The sequence below is a fragment of the Hyla sarda genome, chromosome 2 (genome assembly GCF_029499605.1).
Source record: "Hyla sarda isolate aHylSar1 chromosome 2, aHylSar1.hap1, whole genome shotgun sequence".
Classification (NCBI taxonomy): domain Eukaryota; kingdom Metazoa; phylum Chordata; class Amphibia; order Anura; family Hylidae; genus Hyla; species Hyla sarda.
In genome coordinates, this window is record NC_079190.1 from 339906233 (window position 1) to 339931330 (window position 25098).

Below are 25098 nucleotides of genomic sequence, written 5' to 3' on the forward strand. Positions count from 1 at the left end.
GCTTGTAATTCCTGAATGTTTTATAGTGAATCATCATTACATATTTGACCAAAACAAATAATTAAAGATGCAAGGATGCTTGGATACTTGATGCTTAGATAAACCGTTCCATAGAACTAATTAGCAAACTAAACATTATATGAACATTTTATTTTAAAGAAAACCACATCTAACACACACACACATACATACATATATATATATATATATCTCCAGACAAGTGCAAGAAAAAGACATCTGTTCCTCACCTGTACGCCTGAGAGCATACCAACCTCCTGCCCATCTAATGAAGTGAAATAAGACAAACTAGTTGAGCAGCTGGCCAAAGCAACCATACTTAAGTCCTCATGTTTAGATGCTCTTTGGAAATAACACACCACATCCTTATTTTGGATGAGTGCTAGGCAGATTTAAAGCACAGACTTGATCATGCCTACAGACCGCCCTGATGACTCCTGACAGCTAATTTACATGCTGCATATGGTGGGCTTACAGTATAATAATTATGACATAATGTGGCAATTGTTATTCATACAGTAAATTTCTAAAACTATTTTTATTTAAAATGAATATTAAGATAACACTGTAAATTCTATCAGAAGGTCATCAGAAAATGGCCTAATGTTTAAAACAAAGTTTTTATGTTAAACATATTTTTTAAGAATTGTTGGCGATTTTAATTTTCTAATTTTCCATTTTATCTACATTATAAAATGATTCTATTGATTGGCTGTGCCTGTTAATGTCATCCTTTGTTCTCTGTAATCACCATATTATGTTGACGAATAGATGAGTGTTGCATACATCATTATGATTCCCGAAGTGAAATTCAGAAAAAATGCCCCCCATGATCAATACAGTATTTCCAGTCATAAGAACTACCTGGAACGCACATGTAAAAGATTTTAAAGGCAAAGCCATTTAGATGGGCAGATGTGTGCTTATGGATTGGTGCACATTTAAAGGAGTTTGTTACATGGATTGACTATAGTACAGATGATTGCTTGTTTGTTTGTTTGGTCCTCTACTTCCACTATTCTTTAGCCTCACATGCTCTATTACAAGAAGAGACATGGGCCTGACATTTTTTAAACAATGCAACCAGCAGACAAACAAGCATTTTTTTGTTTGGCCAATAGTCACAGTGTAATAGGGCCCTAACTCTACAAGGGGCCAATGTACCTAAAAATTACTGTTGATAAAATACCTACAGTTTTAACTAGTATTACAAAAGACCAACAATCTGTTGTCAGATCCTCTTTTGTATTGATCCAATCTAACAGCCCATCTTCTATTGTCTCTAGGTCAACGAAAAGAGAGGACTTACCCCCAGGATCAGACTACGCAAAAAATAGTTGTAGTCTGTTTCCATGGAGATTTTGTTTTGTTTATAGTTAAATGTGCAGCAGCCACAAACAGACTACAAATGTGTACAGTTGTTTTAACTGCAAACCATTTGGCTTTAGGGTCCCGGTCTGTAGAACCATTAGAATTCCTTTCCTGACCTCTACTGGCACAACTGCTGTATCATACGGACAGTTTTATTCAGCTTAAAATGTCCCACATGGTACAAGAACAAAAAATAAACATTTACACTACAGATATTTTTTATATTTCTAATATGGCATGCACTGAGCAACAGGACGGGCACGGTGGGCACATTCCACTTGGGGAGGAAGAGATCTTGCTGACGATACATGGGTACAAGGGTACAGAAGTGGTGCATTGGGTGATGATGGAAGGATTAGTTGGAGCTACAAATAATATATATATATATATATATATATATATATATATATATATATATATATACATACACACACATACATACATACACATACATACACACACACGGTCCAAGCTATTTGGCCGCCAAATTTGCAAGCTAAGTACCTCACTGTTTCATAATTTCATATTTTAATTTGTTGCATTACAGCTGTATAGCTTTTCATGTTTTATCTATATACTCATGTTTCATCTATATCTTTGTGCTAGCAGTGTGCTGCTGTATTCTCCTGTTGCTGTGTGTGTGTATATATATATATATATATATATATATATATATATATATATATAGCAAACACAGATTCTGCCACGCTTTAATTGGTAAAATTGGTCTCCATTGAGGCTCAAAATCTAAATTCACCTATCAGTATGCTTTCAAGTGTGGGAGAAAACCGGAGTACCAGGAGGAAAACCACACAAACACGAAGATAATTTTTTTTGCATATGTTGTCCATGGTGAATTTGAACCTAGGACCCCAGTGCTGCAAGGCAACAGTGCCAACCACTGAACCACCATACCATGTGGCATGGGCAGTTTCATTGACATACAGGAACAGAGGTAAAATCTGGAAGAGCACCTGAAAACTATACTCTCCTTCTGCTGTCAGTCTTATTCAGTGTCATGATAAAGAGGGGGGGGGGGGGGTGTCCGTCTACTTTCCCAACATCCTTGTGACAGTCACTTGTTGCAGGTAACAAAGGAAATGTAAAAGTACACAAAAGACCTTTTGTTTGCCTGCAACTATTGTTGTTAGGCGTCACAATAGCAGATTAAAACAACAATAGCTGCAGGCAAACAAAAGGTCTTTTGTACACTTTAACACTCCTTGTGAAACCCTATCGCTGCAGGTGACAAAAGGACAATGGGAAGGTGCACATCATCTCCACCCTGTACTGTCTAATGTGTATTCATGCTGATCAGCTACGACATATGGCTTTACTAACAGTCCAAATACTAGGTCAAAGAGACATGCAGCATTCAGCATTCTTATTTCTATAAAAGCATAACTAAAGGGTTTACAATATGAAATATCTGATATATATATAGCATAAAAAGATGAACGGCAATCTGAGCGGCATCCTGATGATCAGACAGAAGATACAAGACTATATAGTCTGTTTTGCCAGGTAGTCAGAGGGGGAGATTTATCAAAACCTGTGTAAATGAAAAGTTGCACATAGCAACCAATCAGATTGCTTCTTTCATTTTTCAGAGGCCCTTTTCAAAATGAAAGAAGCGATCTGATTGGTTGCTATGGGCAACTGGTCAACATTTCCTCTGCACAGGTTTTGATAAATCTCCCCCAGTATGTGCGCAGAGATCAGGGTGTAGTGAAATGTGTCCAGGGAGCTGGCGCCAAATAGTGAGAAGAGCCAGGCTGTTCAACAGCGGCGCCGTGATACAATCGCGCGTAGCCGTTTGTTGCTATGGCAGCAGGAAGTCAGATCATGACCTCCTATCTGCCTGCTACGGAAGCCTGTTAGAAGCCAGAGGCTGTACTGTGTGCTGCTGATCAGGTCATACTGTGCTGCAGCTTAGTATAACCTGTAATAAATAAAATAAAAAGTTCTTCAATAAAAGTAGTGTTAAGAAAAATAAAAAAAGCCCCTTTCCCAATAAAACTCTTTATTGTCATCAAAGAAGACAAATCATATACATACTAGGTATTGCCACATCCATAATGATGTACTATAAAACTATGATATAAATTATCCCGCAGAGTGAACGCCGTCAATTTTGGTACAGATAAGTACAGTACAAATAAAAGAGATCAAAAGGTAGCAAAAAAAATCTCAGAATCGCTCCACTCAAAGCTTTCTAAAGTTATTACCATTTTAAGAGACCCAGTCAAATAAAAAAAATAAAAAAAGACTGGTTATTAAGGTAATACATGGGTCCGTCCTTAACCCCTTAAGGACCGGAGGTTTTTCCGTTTTTGCATTTTCGTTTTTTGCTCCTTGCCTTTAAAAAAATCATAACTTTCAAATTTACACCTAAAAATCCATATGATGGCTTATTTTTTGCGCCACCAATTCTACTTTGTAATGACGTCAGTCATTTTGCCCAAAAATCTATGGTGAAGCGGGAAAAAAAATCATTGTGCGACAAAATTGAAAAAAAAAAACGCTGTTTTGTAACTTTTGGGGGCTTCCGTTTCTACGTAGTACATTTTTCGGTAAAAATGACACCTGATATGTATTCTGTAGGTCCATACGATTAAAATGATACCCTACTTATATAGGTTTGATTTTGTCGTACTTCTGGAAAAAATCATAACTACATGCAGGAAAATTAATACGTTTAAAATTGTCATCTTCTGACCCCTATAACTTTTTTATTTTTCCGTGTATGGGGCGGTATGAGGGCTCATTTTTTGCGCCGTGATCTGAAGTTTTTAACGGTACCATTTTTGCATTGATAGGACTTATTGATCACTTTTTATTCATTTTTAAATTATATAAAAAGTGACCAAAAATGCACTATTTTGGACTTTGGAATTTTTTTGCGCGCACGCCATTGACCGAGCGGTTTAATTAATGATATATTTTTATAATTCGGACATTTCCGCACGCGGTGATACCACATATGTTTATTTTTATTTTTATTTACACTGTGTTTTTCTTTTTATTGGAAAAGGGGGGTGATTCAAACTTTTAATAGGGGAGGCGTTAAATGATCTTTATTCACTTTTTTTTTTCACTTTTTTTTTGCAGTGTTATAGGTCCCATAGGGACCTATAACACTGCACACACTGATCTTCTATGCTGATCACTGGTTTCTCATAAGAAACCAGTGATCAACGATTCTGCCGCATGACTGCTCATGCCTGGATCTCAGGTACTGAGCAGTCATTCGGCGATCGGACAGCGAGGAGGCAGGAAGGGGCCCTCCCGCTGTCCTGTCAGCTGTTCGGGATGCCGCGATTAGCCGCGGCTATCCCGAACAGCCCGGCTGAGCTAGTCGGGAACTTTCACTTTTAGCCGCGCGGCTCAGCTCTGAGCGCGCGGCTAAAGGGTTAATAGCGCGCGGCGCCGCGATCGGCGCTGCGCGCTATTAGAGGCGGGTCCCGGCTTCACTATGACGCCGGGCCCGCCATGATATGACGCGGGGTTACTGTGTAACCCCGCGTTATATCAGAAGAGCAGGACCAAGGACGTACCGGAACGTCCTTGGTCCTTAACCCCTTAAGGACTCAGCCCATTTTGGCCTTAAGGACTCAGACAATTTAATTTTTACGTTTTCATTTTTTCCTCCTCGCCTTCTAAAAATCATAACTCTTTTATATTTTTATCCACAGACTAGTATGAGGGCTTGTTTTTTGCGCGACCAGTTGTCCTTTGTAATGACATCACTCATTATATCATAAAATGTATGGCGCAACCAAAAAACACTATTTTTGTGGGGAAATTAAAACGAAAAACGCAATTTTGCTAATTTTGGAAGGTTTTGTTTTCACGCTGTACAATTTATGGTAAAAATGACGTGTGTTCTTTATTCTGAGGGTCAATACGATTAAAATGATACCCATTATTATATACTTTTATATTATTGTTGCGCTTAAAAAAAAAATCACAAACTTTTTAACCAAATTAGTACGTTTATAATCTCTTTATTTTGATGACCTCTAACTTTTTATTTTTCCGTATAAGCGGCGGTATGAGGGCTCATTTTTTGCGCCATGATCTGTACTTTTTTTTGATACCACATTTGCATATAAAAAAACTTTTAATACATTTTTTATAATGTTTTTTTTTTTATAAAATGTATTAAAAAAGTAGAAATTTTGGACTTTTTTTTTATTTTTTTTCGTTCACGCCGTTCACCGTACGGGATCATTAACATTTTATTTTAATAGTTCTGAACTTTACGCACGCGGCGATACCAAATATGTCTATGAAAAAAAATTTACGCTTTTTGGGGGTAAAATAGGAAAAAACGGACGTTTAACTTTTTTATTGGGGGAGGGGATTTTTCACTTTTTTTTTACTTTTACTTTTACATTTTTTTTTACATTTTTTTACACTTGAATAGTCCCCATAGGGGACTATTCATAGCAATACCATGATTGCTAATACTGATCTGTTCTATGTATAGGACATAGAACAGATCAGTATTATCGGTCATCTCCTGCTCTGGTCTGCTCGATCACAGACCAGAGCAGGAGATGCCGGGAGCCGCACGGAGGAAGGAGAGGGGACCTCCGTGCGGCGTTCTGAATGATCGGATCCCCGCAGCAGCGCTGCGGGCGATCCGATCGTTCATTTAAATCGCGAACCGCCGCAGATGCCGGGATCTGTATTGATCCCGGCACCTGAGGGGTTAATGGCGCACGCCCGCGAGATCGCGGGCGTCGGCCATTGCCGGCGGGTCCCTGGCTGCGATCAGCAGCCGGGATCAGCCGCGCATGACACGGGCATCGCTCCGATGCCCGCGGTTATGCTTAGGACGTAAATGTACGTCCTGGTGCGTTAAGTACCACCTCACCAGGACGTACATTTACGTCCTGCGTCCTTAAGGGGTTAAAGGGGTATTCCAGGCAAAACCTTTTTTTTTTTTATACATATCAACTGGCTCCGGAAAGTCAAACAGATTTGTAATTTACTTCTATTAAACAATCTTAATCCTTCCAATAGTTATTAGCTTCTGAAGTTTTCTGTCTAACTGCTCAATGATGATGTCACGTCCCGGGAGCTGTGCATGATGGGAGAATATCCCCATAGGAACTGCACAGCTCCCGGGATGAGAGTCATCAGAGAGCACTCAGACAGAAAACAACAACTCAACTTCAGAAGCTAATAACTATTGGAAGCATTACGTTTTTTAATAGAAGTAATTTACAAATCTGTTTAACTTTCCGGAGCCAGTTGAGATATAAAAAAAAGGTTTTGGCCTGGAATACCCCTTTAAGGGGTTAACATAGGACATCTTTTGACCCTTTATGAAATAATATTCACATTTTGAGTACGGTAGTTTTTGAACCAGATCTGGTCCCTAACAAATAAAGGATATTGGAGGAAAAATGACTGGCCGACTGATCAAATCCAAAAACGATTCACTTATGAACTGTCTTTGCCAAAAGCAAAAAGCACTACAAACTAATAGAAAGCAGAACTGGGGAAAAAATAAAAAACAATGGCCCTCATTTACTAAGAAAATCGGGTTGTAAGTCTATCTTGCTTTCTTACCCGATTGCTTTTTTCCCCTGGTATTTATTATTATGTCGCATCCTGTTTGTCGCACGTGGGTTTTGTTGGTTTTGGTTTCCAACTCCTCTGAGCTGTCGGGAAAAAATCCACAACAATTCAACAAATTCGGGTTGGAAACCTTCATAAATACGTGGGAAAGCTCAGAAATGTCGGGTTACGCCCCTTTTTCGGGTTTGGGAGAATCCACATCGGGTCCGTCGGGAAAAATGTCGCATCGTGTCGCAGACTGGCGCACGATGTCTGCGACATGGCGCAGACAAAGATGCGACAAAAAAACCCGACAAAAGAGGTCGGGTTTAGAATAGTAAATGAGGGCCAATATTTGGATTATAAAGAGTGACTGTGGATGAACACCACCATTTTTTGATTCAATCTTTCCAATCCATCAAAATCTGTATATTAAAAACAGACATGATGTTTTCATGCACAGTGGTAGAGATCTTTCAAAAAAAGGTGCTATGGAGAAGAGATGGAGTCTTATTGGTTGCTATGGCAAACTGCAGCAGAATTATTTCATCTCCCCGTAAAGCACATTGTAGAGGACACACGTTCTTAAAAACACAAAATGTATGAGAATATATAGAATAAGTATTATATAAGAATGTACCTATCAAATATCATTCATTAAGGTACGATACACAGAGAACTGAAATAAAGGGTAACAATAACAAGCAAACCTATCAATGCAAAATCTGCAGATGCATTTCTCAAATGAACCAGTCACATGAAAAAAATAAAAACAATATACTATACACAATAGGCCCAGATTATTCAATCTGTCCGAGGCAAAAATGTGACCGATTTAGGTCTCCCAATCACAGCTCCGCTTTCATTTTAAGAGATCAATTTGAAAATAGAGACAAAAATCTGACATTTTTGTCTGACAGATTCTCAGACAGAGAGCAACCAATTATAGCTCAGCACTCACTACTCAAATTGATCTTTTTAAAATGAAAGCTGAGCGGTGATTGGTTGCTATCTGTCAGAGGCAAATCAGAATTTTTTTTGTCTCAGATTAATAAATCTGGGCAAACGTTGCTTATTATATTTAATACCATATCTTAATGAACCCATTTGGTAAGAGCATGAGGCGAGCTATACAAGTTTTGGCACAGAAAATGTCATACAAGTTTCATAAATGAGGTGCATATAAGAAGCTTACACTAATACGAATTATGTCTCATTGTCTCCACAGTATACTTTATGCTACTAGGGTTAATACATTTTTAATTTGACAATGCAGTAATTATTGCCAAATATCAGAATAATATATGATCTAATATAAAGTCCTATTCATTCTAACACAGGAAAACAATGATTATTTTGTGGCCATGATAAACAGGGATGACAGCTGACAAGAAGCAGCTGCAATTTTTTAAAGGCATGTGAAGGAATTTCCATGGGGTTACTGTTAGGGTATGTCCACACATGGCAGATCGTAAGGGAGTCCATAGCTGCAGATTCACATATACAGCGGATACAGCATGCTGCAGATTTAAAAATCCATTCTGCAAGTCGGAATCAATGCAAAAACTATCCGCACCATATAGAAAGAAATTCAGTAAAATTACATTCACTTGCCTTGTACTGTAACCCAAAGTGGATTTTTCCTGCAGAAATGTAAGAGGTAAAATATATACCAAATGCAGAAAGAGCAAGATACATGTGGCAGAATAAAAAAATAAAAATAAAAAACACAAACTGACCCAAAGACCCCACAAACCAAAATGCTATGTATGTAGAATTTCTACCAATATTACAATATAAATACAGAAAAATTCTGTGTTTGATTTCAGCTTAAAGGGGTAGTCCAGTGGTGAAAAACAGTTCACAAGCTAGTATCTAGCAGCGGGTTTTTCCGCAGGAGTTACACTACCATTGATTTGAATAGGTCCGGACAGTCCGCAAATCAACACTATTGCGGACTGTCTGTAGACCCATTTAAATCAATTGTAGCGTAACTGGCTGCTAGTAATAGCGTGTGAACGCACCCTAAATGTGGGTTTTACGGAAATGGAGGATAAGTATAAATGAGACATTTCTCAACTGGAGGTAAGAAGTAACCTCTTTGTTCTCTGGATTGGGTCTCAAGCACGGTTCTCAGTGGTCAGTGAATCAGGCATCACCACAGTTATATCATCCGTGAAAGACTAAGGAAAGACTTGAGGAACGCGCTTGAGAAACACTGATCAAGTTGGACTCCCTCTCAATGTGGAAAAAAGGCAGATCAAGGCCTTTTCCCATTAGGAGAAGTGAAAGTCAAAAAAAAAAAAAAAAAAGCCAAAAGCTTTCAGGGACATTCCATGTTGGGCATCTTTCTACCTCTAACAGGGAACAGACATTAAGGTCAGTAGGGACTCCTGACTTCTGCCACCCACTAGTTATATACACTGCTCAAGAAAAATAAAGGAACACTAACATAACACATCCTAGTTCTGAATGAATTAACTAATCGTATGAAATACTTTCGTCTTTACATAGTAGAATGTGCTGACAACTAAATCACACAAAAATTATCAATGGAAATCAAATTTATCAACCCATGGAGATCTGGATATGGAGTCACACTCAAAATCAGAGTGGAAAACCACACTACAGGCTGATCCAACTTTGATGTAATGTCCTTAACCCTTAAGTTTCAGTTTTTGCATTTTCGTTTTTTCCTCCTTACCTTTTAAAAATCATAACCCTTTCAATTTTCTACCTAAAAAAAATTCATATTATGGCTTATTTTTTGCACCATTTTGTAAATTTTGGGGGCTTCCACTTCTACGCAGTGCATATTTTGGTAAAAATGACTCCTCTTTATTCTGTAGGTCCATACAATTAAAATGATACCCTACTTATACAAGTTTGATTTTGTCGTACTTCTGGAAAAAATCATAACTATATGCAGGAAAATGTATACTTTTAAAAATGTCATCTTCTGACCCCTATAACTTCTTTATTTTTCCGTGTACGGGGCGGTATAAGGGCTCATTTTTTGCCCCGTGATCTGAAGTTTTTATCTGTAACATGTTTGTTTTGATCAGACTTTTTGATCACTTTTTATTTTTTTTAATGGTATAAAAAAGTGACCAAAAATATGCTATTTTGGACTTATGAATTTTTTTACATGAACGCCATTGACCGTGCGGTTTAATTAATGATATATTTTTATAGTTCGGACATTTACGCACGAGGTGATACCACAAATGTTTATTTTTATTTACACTTTTTTTTATGGGAAAAGGGGGGGGGGGTGATTCAAACTTTTATTAAGGAAGGGGTTAAATCACATATATTAACATATAGGGGGCTATAACACTGCACACACTGATCTTTTATACTGATCACTGGCATGTATTAACATGCCATTGATCAGTGTTATCAGCGCTTGACTGCTCCTGCCTTGATCTCAGGCAGGGATCAGTCATTCGCCGATCGGACACCGAGGAGGCAGGTAGGGATCCTCCGGTGTCCTGTAAGCTGTGTGGCACATCACGGCAGTCCCGAACAGCCCAGCTGAGCTGCCGGGATACTTTCAGTTTAACTTCAGACGCGGCGGCCAACTTTGATCACCGCGTCTGAAGGGTTAATACAGACATCACCGCGATCGGTTGATGGCCACCGGGACAGTTGATGGCCGCCGGGACAGGCCAGATATGATGCTGGGTCACCATGTAACCCTGCGTTATATCACGGGAGCTGGCGCAGGACGTAAATAAGGCTCAGTAGTGTGTGGCCTCCAAAAGCATGTATGACCTCCCTACAACGCCTGAGCATGCTCCTGATGAGGTGGCGGATGATCTCCTGAGGGATTTCCTCCCAGACCTGGACTAAAGCATCCACCAACTCCTGGACAGTCTGTGGTGCAACGTGGAATTGGTGGATGAAGCAAGACATGATGTCCCAGATGTAACATAGTTCATAAGGTTGAAAAAAGACCAGAGTCCATCACGTTCAACCTATATCCCTAATGAGTCCCTACTGAGTTAATCCAGAGGAAGGCAAAAAAAAAAAAAAAACTCATACTAGAGGTAAAAAATTCCTTCCCGACTCCAAATATGGCAGTCAGAATAAATCCCTGGATCAACCTTCTGTCCCTATAATTCTAATTTACATAACCAGCAACGTTCTTACTCTCCAAAAATGCATCCAGACCCCTTTTGAACTCTTTTACAGAGTTCACCATGACCACCTCCTCCGGGAGAGAATTCCACAGTCTCACTGCTCTTACAGTAAAGAACCCCTGTCTGTGCTGGTGTAGAAACCTTTTTTCCTCTAAACGTAGAGGATGCCCCCTTGTTATAGATACAGTCCTGGGTATAAACAGATCATGAGAAAGATCTCTGTACTGTCCCCTGATATATTTATACATAGTTATTAGGTCTCCCCTAAGCCTTCTTTTTTCTAAACTAAATAACCCCAATTCTGATAATCTTTCTGGGTACTGTAGTCCTCCCATTCCCCATATTACCCTGGTTGCCCGTCTTTGAACCCTCTCCAGCTCCACTATATCTTTCTTGTACACTGGTGCCCAGTACTGTACACAATATTCTATGTGTGGTCTGACTAGTGATTTGTACAGCAGATTCAGGTCTGGGGAACGGGCAGGCCAGTTCATAGCATCAATGCCTTTCTCTTGCAGGAACTGCTGACACACTCCAGCCACATGAGGTCTAGCATTGTCTTGCATTAGAAGGAACCCAGGGCCAAACGCACCTGCATATGGTCTCACAAGGTCTGAGGATCTCACCTCAGTACTTAATGGCCTTCAGGCTACCTCTGGCAAGCAAATGGAGGGCTCTGCGGCCCCCTAAGAAACGCCACCCCACTCCATTACTGACCCATCGCCAAACCGGTCATGCTGGAGGATGTTGCAGGCAGAAGAACGTTCTCCACGGCATCTCCAGACTGTCACATGTGCTCAGTGTGAACCTGCTTTCATCTGTGAAGAGCACAGGGCGCCATCGGCGAATTTGCCAATCTTAGTTTTCTCTAGCAAATGCCAAAAATCCTGCACGGTGTTGGGCTGTAAGCACAACCCCCACCTATGGACGTCAGGCCCTCATACCATCCTCATGGATTCTGTTTCTGACCATTTGAGTGGACACATGTACATTTGTGGCCGGCTGGAGGTCATTTTGCAGGGCTCTGGCAGTGCTCCTCCTTGCACAAAGGTGGAGGTAGCGGTCCTGCTGCTGGGTTGTTGCCCTCCTATGGCCTCCTCCACATCTTATGATGTACTGGCCTGTCTCCTGGTAGCACCTCCTCTGGACACTACGCTGACAGACACAGCAAACCTTCTTGCCACAGCTCGCATTGATGTGCCATCCTGGATGAGCTGCACTACCTGAGCCACTTGTGTGAATTGTAGACTCCGTCTCATGCTACCACTAGAGTGAAAGCAACGCCAGCATTCAAAAGTGACCAAAACATCAGCCAGGAAGCATAGGAACTGAGAAGTGGTCTGTGGTCACCACCTGCAGAACCAATCCTTTTTTGGGGGTGTCTTGCTAATTGCCTATAATTTCCACCTGTTGTCTGTTCCATTTGCACAACAGCATGTCAATTAGTGTTGCTTCCTGAGTGGACACTGTGATTGACTTGGAGTTACATTGTGTTTAAGTGTTCCCTTTAGTTTTTTGAGCAGTGTGCTTTCAGAAGACCAGCATTGCATGGTGGTTTTCCATGGGATGACCTCCTCAAAGAGAATGGCTCTATTATGCAAAATGTATGGTGGACTGAAAAGCCGTCACACAAAACCTAGCCTTGTTGAGGAGCTGGTCTGCTCAAAAAGGTGGTCTTTTAGAGAGGTTTCACTATAGAATATTGTAGTCATCACTTCCATAGATACAATCCATAAACATAAGCACTAACAGTTAGTTTCTGGAAGAACTGACTTCCCAGGATTGGTCCAGCCCTGACATATATGCAAAACTGATAATATCCATTTTTATTCCTTTTGTATCAGATCTCCTCTTACAAATATGAAGACAGCAGATAATCTGTAAGCAAGCATCTCTGACAGCTGCTTAGAGTGGTGAAAGGTCTTGTGAGACTCTTTATAGAAGTCTTCATTCATCTCTCATATTAGGAGGAACAATGTATAGTGAACAATGAAAGCCGTACATGCAGCTGGTTCCACATCTGTCATCTCACACGTGCATACACAATTTCACCAAGGATTTTTATAGTGCTGGAGAACAGAGATTTCCTTTCTAAACACATTTCAAGCTTCTCACTTATTGTCATGTTGCTAAAGACACCAAGGTCTCTGACAGGTTGAAAAACATTTTTTAAATGTGCCGCATATTAGACATTTTCACAATTTAAAGTTGAGGGTAACCCTGTGTAACAAGTCTATCCTGTTGTATGTGTACTTTATTGCCATAATGGGATGATACATACATAGCCATATCGTAGCTGGTTAGCCAAGCCCCTTTGTTTAAGAAGAATAAAAAGGTGATGTCACGGTATTGAGTGTAAGGCCAGTTACAGAAGGGCGTCATACGGTCGCACTAATTACATCTGTATTACAGCTATAAGTCCAGCATGTGAGTCTGATGGTCAGAACCAAGAGAATTATAGGCGTCTATGATGCTTTTAATTCAGGTCACTGGACCTGTGGTCAGGTTTCAGAAATGACCAGCATATATTGTATAACAAAAATAAAACTGTAGTAGAGGTTATCTAAGCAATGATACCAAAATTCTGTACAAACTTCACAGCAAAATGCAGAATTGTTGTACAAAGTATTAGTGTGTATGTATTTCAGAATTGAGGTGACATACAGAAAAGCATCTACCATTTCAAGCAAGTTGTGTCAGAGGTGTCATGCGTCCTATTGTGAGAAACTTTTCTAACTTCACAAATCTTTTGACACTATTGACAACATTCTCCCAGCAAGTACTCATAACAGCATCCTCCGTTGATCCGGTCGAGTTTTTTAGGGTTTCTTAAAGGGTGCTACACTTCTATAACACACTGCTAGGAAAGTTTACCTTAGCGTGTTCTCAGGATAGGGAACCTCAACAGTGTGCCAACCTGGGGACAGTATACTATAAAGAGAGAGCACTCCATAGCGTAAAACCGTCCGGGTGACAGTAAATGAGAATTTGGTGAAACTCTTACCACAGGCGGTTGTGTGAAATCACACACAACAATGGTCAGCGTGGGGGAGTCTAAAGCCCGGTCTGCAGCCTCCCAACCAAATGAGCAGTAAAGGGTGAGGACTTCCAGGGAGCGGTGGGTTACAGTGGCGCTGACCAGGGATAGGCACGTCAGGTGAGTAGAAAAGAAGGATTTATTTAAAACAATGCAACGCATTTCTCTGCGCATGCATGGCTTCATCAGGCATTAAAACAATGCATCGCGTTTCACTGTGAAACGCGTTGCATTGTTTTAATGCCTGATGAAGCCATGCATGCGCTGTGAAACGCATTGCATTGTTTTAATGCCTGATGAAGCCATGCCTATCCCTGGTCAGCTCCGCTGTAATCCACAGCTCCCTGAAAGTCCTTAACCTGGGGACAGGGCCTGCTGTAAATTGTGACAATTCCTGTTCAATACTAGCACTATAACTTGTAGCAGTGTTTCCAAAAGCAGTGCCCCTCCAGCTGTTGCAAAACTGTAACTCACTGTCTGGGGATGCTGAGAGATGTAGTTTTGTAACAGCTGGAGGCACACTGCTTAGGAAACCCTGACTAAGCTATATAAACAACTAGAATCTTCATGGTTATTTGCTACTATAAATGTGTCTGGATTACAATATCCAGCACGTGAAGTTCAAGTATCAACATTCTTTATATGGTATAGTAACATCAGATATTGACTTCATGATGAGCTGTGCACAAAGCATCAATACACACAAAGCAGGGTATGCGACTATACAAACAGATCCGGCTTGGATAAGCATTCTTATATAGAAAGTAGGAACTATAATTACTACTTTGAGACCTGCCTATATATTGTGTATTTACAATAAACACAAGTCACGTGTTATCAAACAGAAGAAAACTATTATGTGTCACTATACTGTAAACATGAGTCATTGAGACATAAGTGATGCGCCTTCTGACGTGTCACATAGGTAGGGGGTCCGCGAGTCTGACCATCGCTGTGTCATAATAAAGAACGGTAACATCTCTATGATATATAGTAGGAGATACTGTATATAAGATTAGGTCAATCCCTGTGTTGTGGACACAAAAGAAGGGAATCACTCAGAACACCTGCACTCCCACTCTTAGTTGCTGCAAGGAGTAAGGCTTGTATTGGAGGGCTCCGAGTGACTACAGTTCCACAGACATAGGATAGTATGAAGCCAGCTTCCCCTGCATGTATTGGGAACAGGCTGTTGTCTTGGATGGACAATCCCTTTAACTAAAAAGAATATTACACATATAGGTGTTATGTGTATAGATGACAAATACTCTCATGGGTATATGTGACAGCTACTCAGGGGACAACTACTCCTATGTGTATATGTGACAGCTACTCAGGGGACAACTACTCCTATGTGTAAGGGGACAACTACTCCTATGTGTATGTGACAGCTACTCATAGGGGACAACTACTCCTATGTGTAAGGGGACAACTACTCCTATGTGTATATGTGACAGCTACTCATAGGGGACAACTACTCCTATGTGTAAGGGGACAACTACTCCTATGTGTATATGTGACAGCTACTCATAGGGGACAACTCCTATGTGTAAGGGGACAACTACTCCTATGTGTATATATGACAGCTACTCATAGAGGACAACTACTCCTATGTTTATGTGACAGCTACTCATAGGGGACAACTACTCCAATGTTTATATGTGACAGCTACTCATAGGGGACAACTACTCCTATGTTTATATGTGACAGCTACTCATAGGGGACAACTACTCCTATGTGTAAGGGGACAACTACTCCTATGTGTATATGTGACAGCTACTCATAGGGGACAACTACTCCTATGTGTAAGGGGACAACTACTCCTATGTGTATATGTGACAGCTACTCATTGGGGACAACTACTATGTGTAAGGGGACAACTACTCCTATGTGTATATATGACAGCTACTCATAGAGGACAACTACTCCTATGTTTATGTGACAGCTACTCATAGGGGACAACTACTCCAATGTTTATATGTGACAGCTACTCATAGGGGACAACTACTCCTATGTGTATATGTGACAGCTACTCATAGGGGACAACTACTCCTATGTTTATATGTGACAGCTACTCATAGGGGACAACTACTCCTATGTGTATATGTGACAGCTATTCATAGGGGACAACTACTCCTATGTGTATATGTGACAGCTACTCATAGGGGACAACTACTCCTATGTGTAAGGGGACAACTACTCCTATGTTTATATGTGACAGCTACTCATAGGGGACAACTACTCCTATGTGTAAGGGGACAACTACTCCTATGTGTATATGTGACAGCTACTCATAGGGGACAACTACTCCTATGTGTAAGGGGACAACTACTCCTATGTGTATATGTGACAGCTACTCATAGGGGACAACTACTCCTATGTTTATATGTGACAGCTACTCATAGGGGACAACTACTCCTATGTGTAAGGGGACAACTACTATGTGTATATGTGACAGCTACTCATAGGGGACAACTACTCCTATGTGTATATGTGACAGCTACTTCTATGTATAAGGGGACAACTACTCCTATGTTTATATGTGACAGCTACTCATAGGGGACAACTACTCCTATGTGTAAGGGGACAACTACTCCTATGTGTATATGTGACAGCTACTCATAGGGGACAACTACTCCTATGTTTATATGTGACAGCTACTCATAGGGGACAACTACTCCTATGTGTATATGTGACAGCTACTCATAGGGGACAACTACTCCTATGTTTATATGTGACAGCTACTCATAGGGGACAACTACTCCTATGTGTATATGTGACAGCTATTCATAGGGGACAACTACTCCTATGTGTATATGTGACAGCTACTCATAGGGGACAACTACTCCTATGTGTAAGGGGACAACTACTCCTATGTTTATATGTGACAGCTACTCATAGGGGACAACTACTCCTATGTGTAAGGGGACAACTACTCCTATGTGTATATGTGACAGCTACTCATAGGGGACAACTACTCCTATGTGTATATGTGACAGCTATTCATAGGGGACAACTACTCCTATGTGTATATGTGACAGCTACTCATAGGGGACAACTACTCCTATGTGTAAGGGGACAACTACTCCTATGTGTATATGTGACAGCTACTCATAGGGGACAACTACTCCTATGTGTAAGGGGACAACTACTATGTGTATATGTGACAGCTACTCATAGGGGACAACTACTCCTATGTGTAAGGGGACAACTACTCCTATGTGTATATGTGACAGCTACTCATAGGGGACAACTACTCCTATGTGTAAGGGGACAACTACTCCTATGTGTATATGTGACAGCTACTCATAGGGGACAACTACTCCTATGTGTATATGTAACAGCTACTTCTATGTATAAGGGGACAACTACTCCTATGTTTATATGTGACAGCTACTCCTAAGTGGCAGAACTATGTAAATAGGTGACAACTCCATCTATATGTGACAGCTACTCACTTGTGCCTATGTGTATAGGTGACCATTACTCCTATGTGTATATGCCACAACTCCTAAGCTGACAACTACCCCTTTGCGTAGGTATAGGTCAGTGTTTCCCAACCAGGGTGCCTGCAGCTGTTGCAAAACTCCAGCTCCCTGCAAGCCCGGACAGCCGAAGGCTGTCCGGGCTTGCTGGGAGTTGGAGTTTTGCAACAGCTGCAGGCACCCTGGTTGGGAAACAGTGGTATAGGTAATAACGTCTCATATATGCTGAGGTTGTGTCACTTGTGTCAGTTAGGGATGTGAGGTGACGGTGGCATCACCCACATACCCGGAGGACCCCCCTGTACAGTCCTGACTGGCTATACCCGGAGGACCCCCCTGTACAGTCCTGACTGGCTATACCCGGAGGACCCCCCTGTACAGTCCTGACTGGCTATACCCGGAGGACCCCCCTGTACAGTCCTGACTGGCTATACCCGGAGGACCCCCCTGTACAGTCCTGACTGGCTATAGCGGGGGTGGGCAGGAGTACGGTGGCATGGTGCCTGTGAGCGGAGGAGAAAAGTTGCCAGTGGCGACAGAGGGACATGAGGGGAGGCGAGTCACCCATACTCACTGCTGGGACGCGGTGCCCGCTCCTCTGCTTTCCCTCCGCTCCGTCACGCCGTGAGGTTTCCGTCAGCTCGTGTCACCGGTGTGAGCGCTCTCCTCATAGCACCGGGTGTATAGTCATAGTGCGCCCGCTGCCTCTCAGTCCGTGCTCTGCTTCTCCTGTGATCCTGTGGGTGTGAGCGCCTCTCCTGGGATGGAATCGCCGCTTCCTGCCCGCCCCCTGCTGTGTGTGTGAGGAGTTACCAATCAGCAGCCATAGCCGCGGCTCTGGAAAGGGCACTGTCCGCTCCGTATGAACAAGCGGCACTGCTGCTCCCTGCAGGAGCCGACCCCACACGTGCGTTATTTACTGAGGAGGAAGGGTCACGTGACGGCACTCTCTCCAAACTGCTTTCTATCCCGGTGCGCAGTGTGACATCCTCTATAATATCAGGGAATATTCCATCTACATGTATCTGTATAGAAAATATATATTACAGTATGTTTCTATACATGGCCCGCTGTGAGAGTCTGGTGTGTGTCTGTCCAGCTAACAATTGACAAAAGCCCCAGAGCAGCCCCAGCCGCAGGAAGACAATGAACAATGGCTCTTTGAGAGGAGGGAGGTGAATAAAGGCCTTTGTTCCTCTGTCCATATGATGCTCACAGACCCTATTACTGGGAGCAGCAGGAAATGGCTCAGTCCCTGTACACTGGGGGGAGGGGGCACATTCCTGTCCCGTGAGGGACACATCAAAGGGAAGTGGGGGAGAGCGGAGAGGGAGAGAGGCCCCTATACCGTGTAATAGCCTTAACCCGTTCCGTGCCGGAGCCCCTAGAATAATGCTCCATTGTGGCAGCCTCGTCCAATAAGTCAGCGCCGCTTATCTGCTTTATTACCAGTGACCTTTGGTACCAGGTGATTGTTTTGCAGCTCGGGAGAAATAACAAAGGTCCATGGTCCTGGAAGAAGGGCTGGGATTTATGAGTTGTATGGAGGAGACAATAACCCACAGCTCACCATTTCTTATTGCTGCTTCCAGCAGTGACAGTCATTCGTCTAGTACAGTGTTTCTCAACCAGGGTGTCTCCAGCTGTTGCAGAACTACAACTCCCAGCATGCTAGGGGTTGTAGTTTTGCAACAGCTGGAGGCATCCTGGTTGGGAGGCATCGGTCTAGTAAAAGGCTTCTGATGTCTGCACCAGAACATCTCCACCTGGAAACCCCTTGTATTCTCTTCTGTATTCTGCTCTTACTTTCATTTATATGTCTCCTCATGGGAAAGCTGGGTGACAGTCAACATCGCCACCCTGCTCTTAATGGGTCTGTCATCCAACTTTCTCAACCAGATTTGTCGGAAACAGAATTTTCCCAAACAGAGTTGCAGTTCAGGATTGTAGAAAAGCAGGATGACGAAAGTTATAATATAGGCGTTATAATATTGGCCACCTAAAATGTCACCCAGGCTTCAGATATAACTAGGAAAAGTCGAATTGAAATGTTTATTTGCAACCTAACGGAAGACCTTTCAATGGCATATAGACACATATACACTCACACACATCTCTTTAAAAAGACAAGCCAAAATTACATCCAAAATTAGTCTTTTATTAGGCTAAGTTTCCACTTGTTTTTTTTCCGGCAGTTTTTGGATATCTGCCACTGCAGTTTTTGAGCCAAAGCCAGAAGTGTATTCAAAAGTAATAGGACATATAAAGGAAGGACTTACACTTCTCCTCCCTTATGGATCCACTTCTGACTTTGGCTCAAAAACTGCAGTGGAAGTGCTCCAAAAACTGCCGGAAAAAAAAACTAAGTGGAAATTTAGCCTTATTCTAGGTTTTTACACAGGTTTTTTTTCTGGTGTCACTGCAGTTTTTAAGCCAAAGTCAGGAGTGGATCCATGAGGGAGGAGAAGTATAAGGGTATGTTCACACTGAGGAATTGGCATGGAACCCCTAACATAACTGTCAGTGGAACCCGTTCACACTGCGGAATTTTAGCGGCCGAGAATTCCTGTTCACTCTCTGTACAGAATTCCGCAAGCACTGCATTGCCGTCAATGGAGACGGGGCAGGGTTGCGTGCTCCTACCGCCAAAGGATTTTGGCGGCGGCTGCCAGATGGAATCACCATTAGCGGAATTCCGCAAGCGGAGATTCCTCTCAAATTACTCAGTGTGAACAACCCAAAGTCCTTCTTTTATATGTCCTATTACTTTTGAATACACTTCTGGCTTTGGCTCAAAAACTGCAGTGGCAGATATCCAAAAACTGACAGAAAAATAAAAACTGTGGAAACCTAGCAGTATGGCAGTCGAATATGGTTAAGGGAGAAGTCTTCTCATAGGTAGACAAATTGGACACTAAATATATGTGATAAGATAAAGACAACGTGAAACAGCTGGACCAAATAAAAAAAGAAATGATTATTAATTGATTAGGTAGGATTACAATGAAACACGCATATACATAGCATCTCCCACATATCCTACCGGCATATGCAATTTGATCAGATAACAGCACTGTCTTTTATAGTGTAAATTGTCCATTATAACATAGTTCAGGCAATCCAGAGACAAAAAAACATCTATGTTGTATAGTCTTCTTACCTTCATTCCATATGGTTCTTGGCAGAGCGTGATGACATGGGGGTATTACACTCATAAGCAAAACTTAGGAGTACATTTTGTAAGAAAAACAAAAAATCCTCATGACAAAGCAAAGTGTGGGGCTAGGTTTCCACTTGTTGTTTTATTTGTTTTTTTTTTTTACAACTAAAAAAAAGCCAGCAAAAATGCCTGAAAAACTGCCATAGCTTTTCCCTGCATTTTGGCAGTTTTCTGGCGTTTTTCCTGGTGTATGGAAACAGCCAAATTTGTACCCTGAGGCAGTTTTCTCACTGTCTTCAAGTACCACTCTGTGGGTCGGGTGCTGAGCGCCCGGTCCACAGAGTGTAAGGAGATGAGTGATGTACAGCATCACTACTCACCTCCCCGTCCGTATAGTATACAGGGGTGCATAGTGTACCTGTGTATACTATACAGTAAACGGGAATCCTGTCACCAGACTGACAGGACTCCCTGCTTCCATAGCCCCTTTGGGCAGTATACAGAATATACAGCTATCTATAGGTAGCTGTATATAGTGTATACAGAAGACAAGATTCCCTTACCTCCCTCGTTCCTGTCCCCACTGGGTCTGTGTAGCTTCACCCCTAGTGATGATGTCATTAGGGGGCGGAGCTACAGACAGGAGCCAGGCTGGTAAGTCTGAGGCTCTGTTCACATTGTCCGTTTTGTATAATGTGAACAGACCCTTCTGCCAGTGTCAGTGCATTTTTAAAATGTATTGATTTATAGAAAAAAAAAACACATAGGGTTCCCCGTATTTTTATTCACAGCCAGATACCAACCAAGAAGCAACAGCCTGACGTTACCAGGGCGGGCGAGGACCATTGTTACTGGCCCTCCCCAGCCTAAATAATGCCATCTTGTTACCGCCTAGGCCCAGGAGCGCCATTTTTGACACTCCGGGCCTGTTGGTACTTGCTCTTCCCGGCATCCCTCTGGCGGTGGGTACTGGGGTAATAATTGGGGGTTATCACTGGCTGTTTTGGGGGCTAACGCTAAGCCCCAGCTTAGTACAGTGGTCCCTCAACATACGATGGTAATTCGTTCCAAACGACCCATCGTTTGTCGAATTCATCGTATGTTGAGGGATCCGTGCAATGTAAAAAGTGCATTAAATACTCACCTGTCCCCGCTGCTCCGGACAGCGTCCTCACCGCTCCCGATGGTCTCCCAGGGGCTCCCGATGCTGTCCCGCTGCTCCGGCGTCTTCTTCTAGGTCCTCCAGCGTCTTCCACATCTTCACCGGAGTCCGGGCCTCGCTTTCTGGTGATGTTATTACGTTAGTGCGCCGGGACGGCGTGCGCAGCTACGTAATAACGATGCCGGAAAGCGAGGCCCGGACCCCGGAGAGGACCCGGAGCAGCAGGGATAGGTAAGTGAACCTGCTGGGGCATATTACACTGCTATCCGACAGCAGCTTAAGCATTTTGCGCTGCCGGATAGCAGTTAATGCGATGGTCCCGACATATAAAAGCATCGTATTTCGATGCTGACATCGACATGCGATGGATTTCGTCAATAAGATCCACTACTAAGCCTGAAAATGCAATAAAAAAAAAAAACACAACACATTGGAAATATTATTTTATTTTAAAAACACTCCCCCACAGCCCTCGTTAACCATTTTACCAAAAGAAAAAAAAATCCAGTTCATTCGCCGTAATCCATCGAATCCGCCGTAATCCTCTGCATACACGGACCTGAAATGAGAAGAAACAAAAACACAAAAAATTGGTTAGGACATTTGGCTGCCTGGGCATGCTGGGAGTTGTAGTTTATCAACAGCTGGAGTCTCCCTGTCTGGGAAGACACTGCCAGATGGGTCTGTTCACTATATACAAAACGGACAATGTGAACAGAGCCTCAGACTTACCAGCTTGGCTTCCGTCTGAAGCTCCACCTCCTAATGACTTGTGTTGCTCTCGAATATTCGCAATGCAAATTTTATTCGCGAATATTGCACTATATATTCGTAATTCCGAATACTGTTTTTTTTTTTTTCACAGTACACATCACAGTGATCATCCCTTTCTGCTTTCAGCTTGTGTGGTGTAAAGAAGGCTGTAATACTAATGTCTGAGACTGGCGTGCGAATTTTCGCATATGCGAAAATTTGCTTACGCAAATTTCCGCTTATGTTAATTTTTGTATATGCTTATTTTTGCATATGCTAATTTTCGCATACGCGAATTTTCGCATATGCGAAAATAAAACGTTAATATTACGAATATACGAATTAAGCGAATATATGACAAATATTAGTCTATATATTTGCGAAATATCGCAAATTCGAATATGGCCTATGCCGCTCAACACTACTAATGACGTCATCACCAGGGAGCAGAGCTACACAGACCCAGCCAGGACTGGAGGGAAGTAAGGGGACATTTTCATCTTTTGTATACACTATATACAGCTATCTATAATTCCATATTGACTTGCAGCGAACATCTAAAAAAAAAAAAAACGAGTAGAAACCTAACCTAATTTGTTTAACATACCAATGTATATATGTAGTAAAAAAAAAATATATAAAAAGGTCTCTTATGGTATATTAACCTGTTGGGGACGAAGGGCGTATGCATACGCCCTTGCATCCTGGTACTTAAGGACGAAGGGCGTATCCATACGCCCGTGGGAATTTCGGCCCCCGCTGCGCGCCGGGCGGGGACCGGGCCGGGGTGACTGTTGATATCTATCAGCAGGCACCCCGTGCAAATGCCCAGGGAGGTCATTAGACCCCCCCATGTCGGCGATCGGCGCAAATCGCAAGTGAATTCACACTTGCGATTTGCGCCGATTCCGGGTCATTACGGGTCTATGGTGACCCGGAATAGAAGGGGGATCGCAGGTGTCTAAGACACCCACGATCCCCCTAAAGCGATAGGAGTGAGGTGGCAGAGTTGCCACCCCTCCTATCCCTGCTATTGGTGGTCTAGACGCGACCACCAATAGCAGATCTGGGGCGGAGGGGTTTACTTTCGTTTTCCCCGTCCTGCCCTCCCACAATAGGCGGGGCAGAACGGGGAAAACGAAGAGGACCGGGCGCCGACGTCCACTTACCCCTCCGGAGACAGCGGAGCGACGAGGATCGGCGGACGGCGACGGAGATCGGCGGCGGCGTGCGGCAGAAGAGGACGGCTCCCGGATGCGACGGAAGCCGGTGAGTAGTTGCCTAGCAACATCTAGAGGGCTACAGTCTGAGACCACTATAGTGGTCTCTAGACTGTAGCCCTCCAGATGTTGCAAAACTACAACTCCCAGCATGCCCAGACAGCTGTTTGCTGTGTGGGCATGCTGGAATTTGTAGTTTTGCAACAGCTGGAGGTCTGCAGTTTAGAGACCACTGCACAGTGATCTCTATACTGCCCTCTAGATCTTGCAAAACTACTACTCCTAGCATGCCTACACAGCTGTTTGCTGTCTGGGCATGCTGGGAGTTGTAGTTTTGCAACATCTGGAGGTCCACAGTTTGGAGATCACTGTGCAGTGGTCTCTAAATTGTAGCACTCCAGATGTTGCAAAACTACAAATTCCAGCATGCCCACACAGAAAACAGCTGTCTCGGCATGCTGGGAGTTGTAGTTGCGTACCTCCAGCTGTTGCATAACTACATCTCCCAGCATGCCCTTCTGTGATCAGACATGCTGGGAATTGTAGTTTTGCAACAGCTGGAGGCACACTGGTTGGAAAATACTGAGTTAGGTAACAGAACCCAACTCAGTATTTTCCAACCAGTGTGCCTCCAGCTGTTTCAAAACTACAGCTCCCAGCATGTACTGACAGACCGTGCATGCTGGGAGTTGTAGTTTTGCAACAGCTGGAGGCTCATTGGTTGGAAAATACTGAGTTAGGTAACAGAACCTAACTGAAGGTTTTCCAACCAGTGTGCCTCCAGCTGTTGCAAAACTACAACTCCCAGCATGTACTGACAGACCGTGCATGCTGGGAGTTGTAGTTTTGCAACAGCTGGAGGCTCACTGGTTGCAAAATACTGAGTTAGGTAACAGAACCTAACTGAAGGTTTTCCAACCAGTGTGCCTCCAGCTGTTGCAAAACTACAACTCCCAGCATGTACTGACAGACCGTGCATGCTGGGAGTTGTAGTTTTGAAACAGCTGGAGGTTTGCCCCCCCCCCCCATGTGAACGTAACCTGCCAGTGTGAATGTACCCTAAAAACACTACACTACACTTCACTAACACCTAATAAAGAGTAAAACACTACATATACACCCCCTTACACTGTCCCCCCCCCCCAATAAAAATTAAAAACATATTGTACAGCAGTG

General features: G+C 42.6%; 1 protein-coding gene and 1 long non-coding RNA gene across 7 annotated transcripts in view; one reads left to right on the plus strand and one right to left on the minus strand.

Moving 5' to 3' along the window:
* Nucleotides 1–18752, minus strand: part of SOX13 (SRY-box transcription factor 13) — a 67594-nt gene extending 48842 nt beyond the window's left edge. For 3 of the 6 annotated variants that reach the window (XM_056558138.1, XM_056558139.1, XM_056558137.1), the window contains exon 1: nucleotides 18202–18750. The gene's annotated coding sequence lies outside the window, so the exon portion shown is untranslated. Of the gene's footprint in view, nucleotides 1–18201 lie in introns of all 6 variants that reach the window. The other 3 variants (XM_056558136.1, XM_056558142.1, XM_056558141.1) reach the window with 3 other exon arrangements.
* Nucleotides 1–25098, plus strand: part of LOC130356495 (uncharacterized) — a 125142-nt gene that overhangs the window by 39863 nt on the left and 60181 nt on the right. The window lies entirely within an intron of this gene.